The sequence below is a fragment of the Pinus tabuliformis genome, chromosome 9 (genome assembly GCF_031772625.1).
Source record: "Pinus tabuliformis cultivar Carrire ecotype Pingquan chromosome 9, CPIR1, whole genome shotgun sequence".
In the NCBI taxonomy this organism is placed as follows: Eukaryota; Viridiplantae; Streptophyta; class Pinopsida; order Pinales; family Pinaceae; genus Pinus; species Pinus tabuliformis.
In genome coordinates, this window is record NC_142307.1 from 1,272,103,209 (window position 1) to 1,272,120,061 (window position 16,853).

Consider the following 16,853-nt stretch of genomic DNA (forward strand, 5'->3'; position numbering starts at 1 on the left):
CATTTTCCCTAAAAATGATTTTTAGTCCCTCAAAGCAGATCGAGAAGTTTAGGACCCAAAAAACTGCCAAAAATAGTAAGTTTGTCCACAAATAAGGAAACTAAAAAGAAACAACGATGGGGGTCCAAGTGGAATAGGCAGGTGGCCACCAATATCCACCTAGATCATCTTGTCAACATTCAATCAATGTTAGTGTCACAACAATCATGTAAATGTGATTGTCACTACATTTGAATACTCACATAGATACCCTTACCTCTAGGGAACACTATTTCTCTATCGATTCTTAATTATGCCAGAGGCTACCAATTTCCTCCCAACATTGAAATGTCCTTTGTCGGCAATTCTCCCTGAGATATTCCTCTAAATGTAAGGTAAATCAGGAGGAGTTTGGAGGGGTTTCCTGATTTCCCCATGCAACATGATGCAAATCGTATATTGGGTTTACTATTATTTCTCTCCCACTAGTAAGGGTGAGATAGATATTGTCTTTCTCTCCCACAATATCTATAACAAAATCCACCACGGGGTCTTTCTCTCCCACCCTGTCTCACTTCAAATGGTATTTATTCTCTCTTTCTTTCTATGAAAATCTAGGGTTCTCTTCCCCAATGCGCATAACTAGTCATATGTACCAGTCCTCATACCCCTCATACCCCTTGCTTTTTTCACACCACAAAAAAATAATAAGAAGAAGAGGGATATTTTTGCTCCTTTCGTTTTTTGGTCATAACAACTTTTGTTAACAATTTCCTTGATAGTTAGAGGCTAATCTCTCATGTTAACCTCTAACATGATTATGAGAGAATTTAATTATTTAACATAATTCCATCAATTATTTTCTAATGTTAGAAAATAAATAATTATTCAACATATGTCCTTTTCCTATTTCCACCATAAATAAATAAATAAAAACACAACATGTAAATCATAAAGTAAGTCTTTCCAGGGGTATTACATCTCCCCTCCCCCCCCCCCCAACCCACCCCAAAAAAAGACACCATCCCCAGTGTTTATTCAATAGTAACAGTCAAGTAAACAACTTAGGATAAGCCTTTTTCATCTCATCCTTCATCTCCCGGGTGGCCTCTTCAGGTCCAAGGTGCTCCCATTTCACTTTAACTCGGATGATGACTTAATTCCTGAGTATATTCTCCCTCTAGTCCAAGACTCATAGTGGTTCAACCTAGAATTTTCTTTCCAGTTACCTGTACCACATATCAATCAATTACACGTGTCAAATCATGCACATACTTCTTTAAAACAGATACATGAAATACATTGTGAGTTTTAATATGAGCTGGAAATTCTAGTTGGTAAGCCAATGTCCCAACTCTAGCTAGTATTTCAAAGGGCACACAAAATCGAGGGGCCAGTTTAGAACAATTCCCAAAGGAACTCTTTTTTGGTCTCACTTAGCCAACTTTTAAATATTTTCTAATTTTTCTAACCATCTCTTCCATGGCCTTTAGTTGATCTGGTCCTAACATGAGTTTATCCTCTGGCTGACACCAATTTATAGGAATATGACACCTTCACCCATATAGCACCTCAAAAGGGTTCATCTTAAGATATGCTTGGTACCCATTTTTGTAAGAAAAATTTACTAAGTGTAGATATTCTTCACATCTGGATGTTTGATGCATGATATACATTCATAACATGTCCCCTAATACCTAATTGACTCTTTCTATTTTCTTGTCTACCTGAGGATGATAAGCAGTACTAAAACTCAGTTGAGTACCCATTCTCGCAAACAAGGCCTTCAAAAACTTGGAAGTAAACATTGGGACCCTATCTTATATTATTGTTTTAGGTATTCCATGAAGACGAAAACTATCTTTCATGAAAAAAAATTCCACCTTGGTAACCTTGCATGCGGACTGTACTAGAATAAAGTGAGCAATATTGTTTAATTTTTCCAACCACTGCCATGATTGCATTGTGTTGTTTTTAGGTCCTAGGAAATCTGGTAATGAAGTTCAATGCTATCACTTCCTGCTTCCACTCAGGTATGGGTAAAAAATTCAACAATCCTACAGGGTGTTGATGTTGTACTTTCACTAGTTGTCATTCTTAACATTTAGCTAAGTATATTGTTGTATCCCTTTTCATTCCTCAGTAGAAGAGATCCTATTTCATTGCAAATATCATATTCTAGTATCATGGATGTGCATATGGCGTTTTATGAATTTCAACTAAAATTAATCTTTTAATTTCTTCATCATTTGGGATTTACAATCCATTTTTATATTTCAATAGTCCTTCCTTGCTGATTTAAAATTATGACTGCTCTTTTGCACTATTTTCCCCTTTTAATTTATTGCAAATCAGATTGTAATCCTGATCCTTTGCATTGGGGATTCACTCAATGAACCTATGACATATCGCGTGTGTTCATGGCATATTAAACAATACCCCTAAAATGATTATATATTGGAAAGTATCCCTAAAAATCACAATATTTAACCCTCTACAAATATGAACCCAATACACCTTCCCAATTTCAAAAACCCCTACTTCCACTAGATATTGTAGGTATCAATTTTTTCATTAAATTTTTTATACCACTTTATATTTTTTCATTAACTTTGAACTCCATTTTTTATACCTGCCAATATAAAAACCCTTTGCCCCTATATATCCCCTGATATATTATGCCATTTTTTCCTCAATATTTATCCCCCAATATGGACCCATGTGGTATGGTATTGCTCCCCGAGTGAAGCCCCCATGATTCTTTGAAGCTGTTATTTTTATTCTTTTAAAAAAAATTGTGTCATTTTTGCTTACTGATATTGCACATATATGTTTAAGGATGTATCTCAAAGCGTCTACTACCTTATTCTCTTTTCCCTTAATATGCCTAATCTCAAACTCCACTTAAAAAATCCATCGATCGATCTTATCTCGCATTCATTTATGGTTGATTGAAAAAGTATTTTAAACCTATATAATTGGTGAGTAGAATAAATTTCCTTCGAATTAGGTAATAATTCCTCCACATCTTTAACATATGGATGACTGTTGTTAATTCCAAATTGTACACTGCATAATTTATTTCATGCTCCTTCAACTTTGGGACTCGTAGGATATTACATGTCCTTCTTGCATAAGAACTCCACCAAGGCCTTCCAAATAGGAATTTGTACATACTACAAACTCCTTATATGCATCATCTGTTTTTAGTATAGGGGCCATTGTCAAAAGTTGCTTTAGTTTTTTAAAATTCTGCTGACACTTTTGTGTCTAAGCAAATTTTACAACTTTTTTCTCCAACAAGATAATAGGATGTGCAATTTTAGAAAACCCTTCAATAAATCTACAATAATATCTAGTAAGTCCCATATTTTGAGATCGGCTATGTGAGGATGGCTCTTACCTTCTCTGGATCTACCATTATACCATCCCTTGATATAACATGTCCAAGATACTATATTTTTCCTTGGAAGAATTAACATATACTATATTTGGCATACAGTTGGTGCCCATGCAAAGTTTACAACACTATTTCTAAATGTTGTTTGTGTTATTCCATGTTTCTTGAATAAACCAATATGTTATCGATAAGTATCAATACAAATTTCTTGAAATACATGTTGAATATACTATTCATTAAGTGCATGAATGTGGCAAGGGCATTAGTAAGCCCAAACGATAATCCATACCTTGCGCAAAATTCTGTTTTCACTATATCTTCTAGTTTGATTCTCAGTTGATGGTATCTAGATTTAGGATCAATTTTTGGAAACACCATTTCTCCTATCAGTTGGTCAAACAGATCATTGATTCTTAGGAGGGGGTATTTATTTTTAACTATAAACTTGTTTATTTGTTGATAATTTATACATAGTCGAAAAGTCCCATCCTTCTTTTTGATAAAGAGGACCAGTGCACCCCATAAGGACCACTAGGTCGAATATAGCCTTTATTGAGCATCTCTTTCAACTGTAATTTAAGTTCCTCCAACCTAGGCACACTCATTCGATAGCGAGACTTTAACACCAGTGCTGCTCCCAATATAAGTTCTATGGAGAAGGTTATCTCCCTTTTTGAGGGAAGTTCAAGGACTTCATCAGGAAATATATTTGGATAATCCCAAATAACCTTCAACTCATGTATTGTATTTTGTTTCTTATTCACAGAATTTTCCTCTACCTAGATGGAAAAAAGCTAATGTCTCTTCCTTACAAATTTCTTTAATTGTACTACAGATATTAATCGTACTGATAGAAGTCTGGGTATACCTTTCACCACTTGTGCCTCCCCATTTTTTGTTATACAAATAACAATTTTATCTAAGAAGTTTATAATTTCTCATTGTTTTCTAGCTAGACCGTTCCTATTAAGATGTCATAGAATCCCAACGATAACAAATCTAAATATAGGGAGGTTTGTACTCCATTTACGGTCACTAGGGACATTTTTATCCAATTCACAACCCTTATTTTTTCCCTTGTGGCAAACTAAACCAACAAGACACTTTTGTATTTTTCAACTTTTAGTTTTCATTTTTCTACCACTTGGGGGATAATATAGCTTAAACTAGCACCTAGATCAATTAATACAAAAACATAATGGTGACAAAAGGTACCTTCAATTTCCACCATTATAGACTAGTGTTATGCTTGAAAGCCATCCAGTGTTGTGTTAATTCACGGTACATTCTGAGCCACATCATTAACTATAGAATCCTCTTGTATGTGCTGGAAATTTTTCTCAGACTAGGTATCATAAGGGTGATTTCATAGTAGACGGGGTTCTCCTCAACCCCAACATTTGAATGTCTCCCTTCCTTTATCATTACCTCCTCTAGCAACCTCAGTTTTCTTAGATCTATATTGGGGTTGACGTGATGCTTTGGTTGCTTGGTTGTTGTTTCTACTCTAGTTTCGATTTTATTTGTTCTTTCCTGACTACCTAGATGACCCAAAATTTCACTTTTTCCTCTTGAATTCATTCAGTCCCTCTTCTTGCTAGGCAAATTTTCGGAAATCTCATTCTTATATTTGGCCTATTGATAACATATCCATGCCTTTCAGATCACTTCGTACAAGGTTTTTTGGGTTATCATACTCAATCCTCTCCTTTTAAGAAAGTGGAAGAAAACCCAAGCATCGTTTTAATTTTTCTTTTTCATCCTTAAAATAGGGAAATTAGCATATCAAATAAGTGAATTTATTAACAAGATCATCCATGGTCATTTGGCCCAACTTCAAATCGTGAAATTCTTTAGCACTGTCATCAAAGTAGCATCCTGTCAAGTACTTTTCTTTAAATAATTATTGTAACTCTTCCTATTTGACCACCATTCTATCTAGTTTATGAACTATTATCATTTCTTTCCACCATAGAGAAGCCTTCCCTTATAATTGGTAAGTCACCAGTTTGGTCTTTAATTTGGTGGAATAGTCATAAACTTGGAAATACCTAGTAATATTCAATAACCAAGCTTCAATAAATTCTTATTTTTCCCCATCAATTGTTTGTGGTCAAATTTTTCTAAACTCCCCTTGCAAATATATCGTTGGTTTCGTTTCCACTTTAGATTGCATTTTTGAGGAACTATGCTCTTCCCCACCTTCTGATCCTTCCTCTTGACTCTTTGCTTCTTTGTCTGTGAACTTTCTTTTAGAGGTCTTGCCCTGATTTCCTTCATCTCTCATGAACTCCAAAGTCTTGGGATTTGATTTCTCTATCAAGTTCTTGATAATAATGTCTTGTTTTGCACTAGCATTCAAAATTTGGTCATTGTTTTCCCTTAATTGTATTAATTATTTATGCACGTTTCTCATCGAATCTATCATTTCTTTATTAGGTGTTTGGGCCTGTTGGCCCAAATGCACATAAATTTCACTTCACCCACATTGATTTCTCTTGGTAATTCATCCATTGATGACTCACTCATGGATTTCTTGTTTCTGGATTCTTCCCTTTCTCTCTGTATGCAAACATCAATGAATTAAGAATCGACGTAATTGGATCACAGTCTCAGTGTAGAAACCTTGCTATTATACCATAGTTCAGAAAATCGACTTCTGAGTAGGGAGAGTAGTAGTTCAGAAAATCGACTTCTGAGCAAGGGAGGCTCATTAGGAGGGTGACGTAGTTCTAGCGCAAAGCTTGGAGCAGCCATCACTTCCTAGTACTGGGAACAACAATGGTCATCTGTGGGGTTTGATCATCTAGTTGCTGGTATTGTCAAAATATCTGTCTACGGATAGAGGGACTTCTGCCAGGTTTATTCTATGTTGGGTGAGCTAGATGTGGCACCCTAGTTGTATTCAGAAATCTGCTTAATAATACAAACCCTCTATATGTTGCACCTGTTTTCCCGAATTGGGTTTTTCGGGGACGATTGTCCAAAAATAACGGTGTCTTTGTGTGATTATCTTAGTTTATTTCAGTTCATGATCTATATATATGTGTAGGATGTAATAGTGTTTTCATCATTGTTTAAATCTTTAAATAACTTGTTGAATGTAAATAACAAGTAGGAGATGATAAACCAGTGATTGCAGTAAGATTTTTGATGTATAGAGTCATAAATTTTCACATATAGTTTATATAGCCATTGTGGCTTTCCTATAACTTTATATTTATATATATATATGAGTAATAATAGCCTTAGAAATAAGCTATCGATCTCCCAACCAATTTCTTAGTGTGAGGGAGCACCTCTAGAACTCATAAGTGCCCTCACTTACTTCCCAAGTTTGTGCTTAACAGGCTGGCCCTAAGAGAAATTGCATACTAGAATATATATATATATATATATATATATATATATATATATATATATATATATATATATATCAAATCCTTTATGGAATTCCTCCCAACTATATTTTATGGCATTCCTCTTTGAGTGGGCCTAATGGTTAAGAGCATGTGTTTCTTCCTAAGAAGTCACAAGTTCAAAATGATAGGGGTAGAGTATGTATGTCTTCATAGACTTAACAGTCAAATCACCACATGGAGGTGAGTCCCTTGTCTCGCAAACAACGGGATATCATACACCAATTTGGTATCTGGCTTGGCCGCAAACTTAAAATTGGAAAATAATTATATAAATTATTAATTATATATAACAAAAGTTTGGTGTCTCGCTTGACCGCAACTTTAAAATTAGATAATAATTATATAAATTATTAACTACATATATTTTCAACCTTCCACACAACTTATCTTCCACACAACTTATCTATTAGTCTCGTTACTATACATATAAATATACATATAAATCTGTACACATTAGATGATCCTAATCTTCAATTGTGTGACTTTCTAATGGCGCATTTCCTTTACACTTATATTCATCTGGAGGATTAGTTGAGTTATGCATGTGGTCTTATATTCATAGTTTTTTGGTGTATGAAATTATTGTATTGTTTTTTTTCTAGGTTAATACCCTTGCCAACTCTTATGGTTCTGAATCTTTCGATCTAGCTATCCATAATCAACATATTTATTAATCGTGTTCCTTTCTTGTATGTGGAGAAGCCTTGTTGGCACTCTTTTCACTATTGATATTTACACCAATATAAAAAAGGAGATCTATCGACAAGAGGTTAGAGCCTGTTGTTGCGACCGTATTTGTACAATATCGAACACCGAGATGGCTCCAGCTTAATGGAACCCGAATGGAGGTTTTTCTTTCCTTTCCAACAGTTATACGTCAAATCCTTGCTGTAAAAAAATCATGTGAGTTTCCCAGGCCGTAGCCTCACCTTCCAAGCAACATTGTTACTATATTTCCTTCTTATTAATCTATTCTTATTTCCAACACGGTCTAACACAGTGAATGTGTGTTGGCCAGGAACATTTTGATTTTGGGAATTTCTAGCGATAATTTTCTTGTGTAGGCTCTTAACCGGCCTATATGATTGTTACTTAAATGTTAAAGGTTTCATTCTCAGTTTTAAGGTAGCTATGGTTCTTCCTCGTCATATTGTAATGGTTTATTTCTTTTAATACTAGCTACATTTTCCTCCATTGATCTCCTCCTGTCTATATACCAATAATGGCTACGAGAAGGCTTGTTATCATCGACTCTTACAGGTAATAGCATTACTACCTTCCAGTGTCATTTTTTTCTTTCTCTGCAACATTTCTATTAAGAGTTTGCAAATGAAACCCTTGGTTTCTTTTTCGAATTAGGTACGTTGGAGCATGGATTTTGCTAGGTCTACAAGGGTTTCACAATTGACACACATTCTTCCTCAAATGCTCAAAATGTCTAGGTTCTAAATTTTATTTAAGTTATTTTTTATTAGGCTTACTCATCCATGAAGCCAAGGGCTTCCTTCCAGATGAATTAGGGTATTGCAGGCGGTCGCTTCCAATACTATTATATATTTTCAAGTTTAAGTATAGGGTTACTACAGACTTGGGTACAAAATGTCAAGATTCTTCCAAGGTCCAGGGTGTAATTTAAATGCTAAAATTTTAATTTGTTAAAATTTCTGCAAGTACTTCTAGATGACAGTAACACTACGTGATCATTTTGTTATTCGATACATGGAACTGTTAATTTATTTTCTTGAATTAAACTTTGGAACGTTTTCTCCCTACAAGACTATTGAATATACATATTTTATGTATGTATTGTGTTTCTATGTGCAGAGGAACTACAATTGTAGCTTTCATGGTTTCAATTAGTTTCCTTTTACAGATCTTGCAATTGTAACATTGTTCAGAACAATAACCTGTAATACCTCCATAGGTTCTTCTCCTATACTTCTTGGATAAATATATGTCTTCCGTATTTTCTTTTCTACGGAAGTTCTACGATTTTTTAGCATTACTGGGCACTTAACTTCTTGCTTTAGATAACCAGTTATGAATAAAAATATTAAACAACATAATTTTTTTTACAGGAAATAAGTATAATACACTGCACATTAAAATATTTTGTCACTTATGCTATTGAAATAGATGCATATATAGATATAAACAATTTTTTCTTATTATTGTTTAGACCAAGGCATCTGTGGTACCTATAATCGAGAACTACTGTAGTCCCTGAGTCCTATTACTCTCAACCTAGGATCAACTCAATAAGATATAAACAATTTTTCCTTATTATTGTCTAGTCCAAGGCATCTGTGGTACATGTAATCGAGAACTACTGCTAGTCCCTGAGTCCTATTACTCTCAACCTAAGATCAACTCAATAAGAAAGACCTGATGGTTATTCCGTCTAAACTCTATCAATGGTTTCCGCCTGGATTCCAACTAGAATTCTGCCCTACATTATTTATTATTTTATTATATTATCACATGAGAACACTACACAACGATATTCTCTTTGAAATTATTTCTTAACTATTAACCTAGAATTTAGTAGTTTATTTCCATCATCACATCTAACTGACTTTTAATATATTTTTTACAATTTTAAATCTTGACCGTCAGTTTTCTATTTCTATTTCTATTTTCAATAGAAAACATTTATTTATTTATTTTAGTTATAACATTATTTATTTATTTTAGTTATAACAACTTCAACTCTTAAGTGTAGTCCACATTAGGTTCCTCTTAATTGTATGGTCTCCTGTGAAGACTAACTTGCAATCAATGTGAGTGTCACAATAATAACGTAAATATAACTAACATTACATTTGAATATTCACATAGATACTTTTATCTTTAAGGACCACTACTTATATGTCGATTCTTTCTTAATTATGTGAGAGGATACCAACTTCTTCCCAACCATGAATTGTCCTTTGCCGACAGTTTCTCATGAGCTCTTTTTCTAATTGTCACGTAAACCATGAGGAGTTTGGAAGGGTTTCCTCCTTTCCCTATGCAACATCCTGCAAACCCTTTACTGGGTTTACCAATCTTTCTCTCCCACCATTAAGGGTCAAATAGATATTGTCTTTCTTTTCCACAATATCTATCATAGAATCCACCACACTGTCTTTCTCTCCCACCCTCTCTCACTTCAGGGGGTATGTCTTCTCTCTTTCTTTCTTTCTGTGAAAATCCAAGATTATTTTCCCCAATGGGCATAACCAGTAATACATATGAGTCCTAATACCCCTTGTGTTTTTCACACCACATAAAAATAATAATAAAGGGAGAGTTCTTTTTCCTCCTTGCCTTCTTTGGGCATAGCCACTTTTGTGAACCGTTTCCCTGACAGTTAGAGGCTAATCTCTCATATTAGCCTCTAACATAATTATGAGAGAATTTAATTATTTAGCATAATTCCATCAATTATTTTATAATGTTAAAAATAAATAATTATTTAGCATACGTCCTTTCCCTATTTCCACAATAAATAAATAAATAAAAACACAACATGTAAATCATAAAGTAAGTCTTTCCGAGGGGATTACCATGGTTGACTATAATTGAATATGGTTGAGTTATGATGACCAAGGACAACTATGATTGAATAAGGTTGACTATTGTTAAATATAGTAAACATAGGGTTAACCAAGTTTGATCGTGGTCAACTATTTAAATATTGACTATCAAGTTTGACTTTGATTGACTATGTTTAACTAATGTGGTAGATTTTGTTTGACTATTAATGATAATCAATAATAATAATAGGCTTTTATGTTTCACCGAAGTTGAAGGGTGTCGATTATTAGACATAGTCAAACATGGTTTGATTATGGTCGAACAAGGTTTGACGATGATTGATATGATTGAACATGGTCTGCCTATGAGTGACCTTCATTTGATTATGTTCAACAATAGTTGAATATGACAGACTACATATGACCATGGTTTTAATATGGTTTGAATATGGTTGAGCATATTTTGACTATGGTTTTTCTATGTTGACCATGATTTGACTATCATCATAATTACAATCATGGTTGTTGATTATTAACCATGGTTTGACTATGGTTAACCCTGACCATCCATTATAGGCCTCCATGGTCAATCATGACCACCTAGTATGGTTTAATTAAGTTCATAGGCTTCACTATAGATCACCTACAGATAGACCATGATGCCCATCGTAAGTTTGGTTCACCATAGTAGTCGCGTTGACTATTGTTGACTATAATGCGCATGTTGACTATAGTTGACCATGTCAATAAAAGACAAACATAGTTAACATGTGTTGATGTACAAATTAATTTATAGTTAAGACATTATAAGTGTGTAGATTAATATATTATTAATATGTCATTAATGTTATAGTAAACTCAAAAAAATCCATACTGAACTTAAAACTGTGTTAATCATTATCAATCTTGTCGACTACCATTCATTCCCAACCCTACCCTCACCTTTATTTACTTACATTATTGAGTTTTGATTTATTCACTCATGGATCTATCCTGATGATGAACCATAGAAGATGGTTCGAAACGTCGATTCCAAAAACATGAATCTGATGACTCCAGAAGATAACACCTCACAAAATATAGATCGCAAAAGCCTCAAATCAATAATTTTCAACTTGTATGGGAGGGAGAAATTATAAGAAGTTCATACATTAGAATGATTCATATCACTGATTGCAAAGAAGAAGTTAGATCTCACCTTTATCAAATGTTGCAGAGACGCCTCAGTTATTCCTTCATTTGCTTGCATCAAGCATAACCTTAAAAACTCTAGAAATAATTACATTTTCGCTGAAGCTAGCCAATCTCTGCTCTGCTTAGAAATCATAAAAAATTGTACTGAACTTAAAACTGTGTTAATCATTATCAATCTTGTCAATTACCATTCATTCCCGACCCTACCCTCATTTTTATTTATTTATGCTATTGAGTTCTGACTTATTCACTCATGGATCTATCCTGATGATGAACCACAGAGGATGGTTTGAAACATTGATTCTTAAAACATGAATGAGATGACTCTGGAAGATAACACCACACAAAATATAGATTGCAGAAGCCTCAAATCAATCATTTTCAACCTGTACGGAAGGGAGAAATAACAAGAAGTTCGTACATTAGAACGATTCATATCACTGATGGCAAAGAAGAAGTTAGATCTCACCTTTCTCAAACATTGTAGAGACACCTCAATTATTCTTTCATTTGCCCCTATCAACCATAACCTCAAAAACTCCATAAATAATCACATTTTTAGTAAATCTAGCCAATCTCTCCTCCGCTCAGAAATAAGAAAAATTTGTACTGAACTTAAAATTGTGTTAATCATTATCAATCTTGTCAACTACCATTCATTCCCAACCCTACCCTCGCCTTTATTTATTTATGCTATTGAGTTCTGACTCATTCACTCATGGATCTATCATGATGATGAACCACAGAGCATGGTTCGAAACATTGATTCCAAAAACATGAACGCGATGAATCCAGATGATAACACCACACAAAATATAGATCACAAAAGCGTCAAATCAGTAATTTTCAACCTGCACGAGAGGGAGAAATTACAAGAACGATTCAAATCACTAATTGCAAAGAAGAAGTCAGATATCACCTTTCTCAAATGTTGGAGAGACACCTCAGTTATTCCTTCATTTTCCTGCATCAAGCATAACCTCAAAAACTCCAGAACTAATCACATTTTCGCTAAATCTCGCCAATCTCTCCTTTGCTAAAAAATCAGAAAAATATGTACTGAACTTAAAACTGCGTTAATCATTATCAATCTTGTTGACTACCATTCATTCGCAACCCTACCCTCACCTTTATTTATTTACACTATTGAAATTTGACTTAGTCACTCCAGGATCTATCTTGATGATGAACCAGAGAAAATGGTTCGAAACTTCGATTCCAAAAACATGAATGTGATGACTCCGGAAGCTAACACCACACAAAATATAAATCGAAGAAACCTCAAATCAATAATCATCCATATTATCTATATTATGAATAATATTTTAATTAATATTAATATTAATAATATAATTTTAAAAATATTATTAATAATAATACTAATAATAATGTTATTATTAATATTAAAATTTAAAAATAATAATGTAACAATAATATAATATAAACTTAAATTTAATAATCTTAATATTATAACCTATAACCGGATATGTAAAACTTAATATTAAAACCATCTCCAAAGCCATCTCCATTGATATAAAATTGTTTGTGGCTTGTAGAAGAGATACCCTGGATAGCTTTGCTGGTTTTATGAGTAGTTGGAGTTGATGGGATTGCTCATTTTCATTATTTTTTCTTTATGCAAAGGAATTTGTGTAAGACACCGTTATCAACTTTAAGAAACATGCTTATATTTTAAGTTGATGCAATACCCCCACACACCAGTATTATCTTTCAATTTGAACTTTTATCACACTAACCTTCATATATTTGAATGTAATGTAGTATATTCATTACTTCTTTAAAGTTTGTGAAGAATTATTTAATCTCATAAATAAATGGAATAAATAATATTTATTTCATTGTGTATGGTAAAATTATAAGGATGAACATATGTCTTGAAGTTTATAAATTTTGGTGAATTTCAATAGTATTTAATATGCAAATTGTAAAATGTTTGGAAATATTTTTATAAAAATATTCAAATTTCTAATTATTTTATATAGTATCTTTAAAGTTTTGGTAAGTTTTAAGATAAAAAGATTTTATACTATAAAATTTGGGTGAATTATATTCTAAAAAATAGAAACTGATAGTTTTTGTTTTTTTTGAACATGTAAAATTAGCACGTGAATACCAGCCCCTAAAATTTTCCTTAACTGTGTACCTTTATTTTCATGTTGCCATTTATTATCACTATCACAGTGTCACGTTATGTATTTGTAACAATGAGCAATATGAATTACATAGCGAGTACCCTTGGATAGTTAGAAAATAAGATAATTCTAAAATAAATGACATATTGAAACTTGACATCAACAACGTTACAATGAAAAATAAATATTTTATTAAAAATCACTTGTGATAATTTTTATACCAAATTATTCTTCCCAAAAAATCTTCAATATCATATCTCCATATTTACCTTTGTCAATGTCTTAACAATTACCTTGTAATTGAATACTCATAGTTATGCAAGCCTTGTAACTACCCTAATTAAATGCTAATAGTTGTGCAAACCAAGAACAACCCTAGCAATTTTTTAAGGAATTCATTTAAAGTAGCATTAGCCAGCTTAAAAGGATTTCATTACGATTCAGAGTACATTAAACATATTAATATCACAATCGAAGCAACTCATTAAAATTATTTCAATAGAGAGAATTCATTAAAATAAAAATATTAATATTATAAAATAATATAATATTCAGTATAGTATTTTTGATATGGTCTTGTAAGATCAAAACATATAACTAGTGCTAGAGGTTTAGTGAACGATAAATCTTGTTTTCCATAATTATGGAAAAATATTGTTGTTGTCAACCTTGCTTTCGATACAAGCAACCTACCAAATAAAACAGGACCTATTTGAGTATTTAAACCTAACATTTTTGTTTTGATATTTAATGTAAAAACAACGAAAAAATAAAAAAAAACTGACATCAATATGATTCCGATACCATTTCAGAGTCTAGCGATTTTGGGCCATGGACCACGGTACTGATTCGATAAAGTCATTTTGGCACGAAGGCATATTAGTTTGGAAGCATTTGACTAATGCATTGGAGGTCTGGACAAAGTTGTCATATTCTCATTAAAAATCGCTATATTAATCTTATCTACGGACATCATTTCATCGTCAAATCCCAATGCGGATAAATAAATGAACAACTGTTGGACAAAATTCGACAAAATTTAAGAACAATTGTTCGAGAGAATTTCATTGCAAAGGAAATTATAATGTTATTTTTAATCCCATACTACGAAACCCAGTATGCCAGGTGACTGGTGGTTTGGAAAGGGAGATGGAAAATTGGAGTTGGCCAATTTTCCTAGAGCTCCAGATAGACAAACGATTTTGAAATGAAAACATGATTTTGAATGGGACGATGATTGAATCAATCAATACCACATAAATGTGAAGCGGTGCATAAAACTCAAATACATATAAATGGTTTGATTATTTTTCAATGGGTTTATGCATCTAAAGTTATCATGTTGATGATCCATGTCGCTTAAAAGCCAAAGAGCAAACTCCAAATTTCCATAATACAATCACGTGAGACAATCAGGCTATTACAAAAATCGAACCCTTCTCCATCTCGAGAAATCCCTAGCTACAGTTTGATGTTGTTAAATCTCTGCAAAAAGAAACTCATTAACATGAATATAACAAAAGACAAAATAACACAATATTTATAGGCTCCAAGCCAGGGAAAAACTCCTCCTAAGAAGGAAACCTATAAAAAATAATAATTATAGAATCATATCAAAGTGAGGTATCCAAGACCCATGACCACAGAGACTCCAACCTTATAAATGCCAAGTCAAGCCTCCTTACGCACACCAAATCTATCAATAGCAAGACATCAACAATATGAACAACATAAAAAAAATGATCCTTCAGCCAGAGATATATGAAGGCAAAACTTCCAAAAATTTGAGCTCAAGGGAAACCCTTAAATGCACTGCAACTTGTGAGTAGTGACTTTTTGGGACCACAAAATTGGTTTGTTTTGCTACGATTAGTACATTGGAACTTGCTATAACTTATAATCCTGCATATAGAGAGATCGGATGAAAAGAAATAAAACTAGATCTAGATATGACACTCTTGTTGTGAGTACATGCAAGGTGTGGGGATAGATTAACCTTGAAACAATTTTGAATGTAATGCTCCAACAAAGAAACATTAGGTCGAGCACAAAATCAATATTCCACAATTGGCGAGAGAAATAATGGAGTGATAAATAATGGGGTGAGCCATATCTAATGGGGTTAATGAAGAAACATGGATTGATTCCTCAAATAGGCAAACAAATGGATGGTAAATCAAAAAACTTGATTGCACAAATAGATGGATGACAAATCAGAATGCTCAATTACAAGCCCTTTCTATTTGTAATTTTTTTACAAATAATTATAATATGAAGGGGAAATGCACAATATGATCACTAAGAAATAAATATTAGTCATCTATTCTTGTATTTGACTAAGAATATTCCCTAGCATCAAATCTAAACCCTACACCTAATTTTTCTTCATAACATAATTAAATATTTGCAAGCCTATTCCAAAATAGATACGCCTATCGATGTAATTAAATGGCTAGTAAAGGCATCAATCCATAATAAACATCAAAACACTAACTTTATCATACATCTCAAGTTGCTAAAATTGAAAATATCATAAGTATCAACGAAATTATAACTTTATTTAAAATAATAATAATAAGTATTAGTGATAAAAAATTTAAATATATAAGTTAAACATCTATATTGTTGACACCTAATCCTTGTGATTGGGTAAATATATGTAAATAACTAAATGAGAAATGTGAACAGTCATCGGGAGATGAACTAAACAGTCTCTCCCTTTATGTATATAACAAACCTACCTCATTGAATGAATACACAAATCAGTTTTCTGCCTAGTGGAGTTATTGCCTGGCTTGACATGGTATTAGAGCCAGCTCCTCTTTTTAGCTATTGTGCCTTGTAACTCCCTTGTCTACTCCTCCGCTCTCGATATAATTCAGTGACTAAGTGTTTTCTGATACTACCTGCGTTCTGCCATATTCTATTTATATTACCTGCGCTCTGCTCCCTGTCCTTTGTCCCTGTGGAGTCTGTCTACTGTGCAGTCTGCCCACTATTCTCCAAATTCAGAAGTCATTGAGTATAACAGCGTTTGTGATGAACGTTAGGGAGGTGAGCGTGGAAATGTTTGAATAATGTTGCGACTGTTTCTTTTTTCCATGTAAAATACGTTGAATAATGCTGCAACTGTTTCCTTTTTCATGTAAAATATGTTGGTTAAGAACGACCTCCCTCCACGCTGGTA

At 33.1% G+C, this 16,853-nt stretch overlaps 1 long non-coding RNA gene across 1 annotated transcript; it reads left to right on the forward strand.

Moving 5' to 3' along the window:
• Positions 1-7,275: 7,275 nt before the first annotated feature.
• Positions 7,276-8,048, forward strand: LOC149153191 (uncharacterized). Its single transcript, XR_016263696.1, has 2 exons — positions 7,276-7,704; positions 7,820-8,048. It is a non-coding gene; the product is annotated as an uncharacterized LOC149153191 (long non-coding RNA).
• The last annotated feature ends 8,805 nt before the right edge of the window (positions 8,049-16,853 follow it).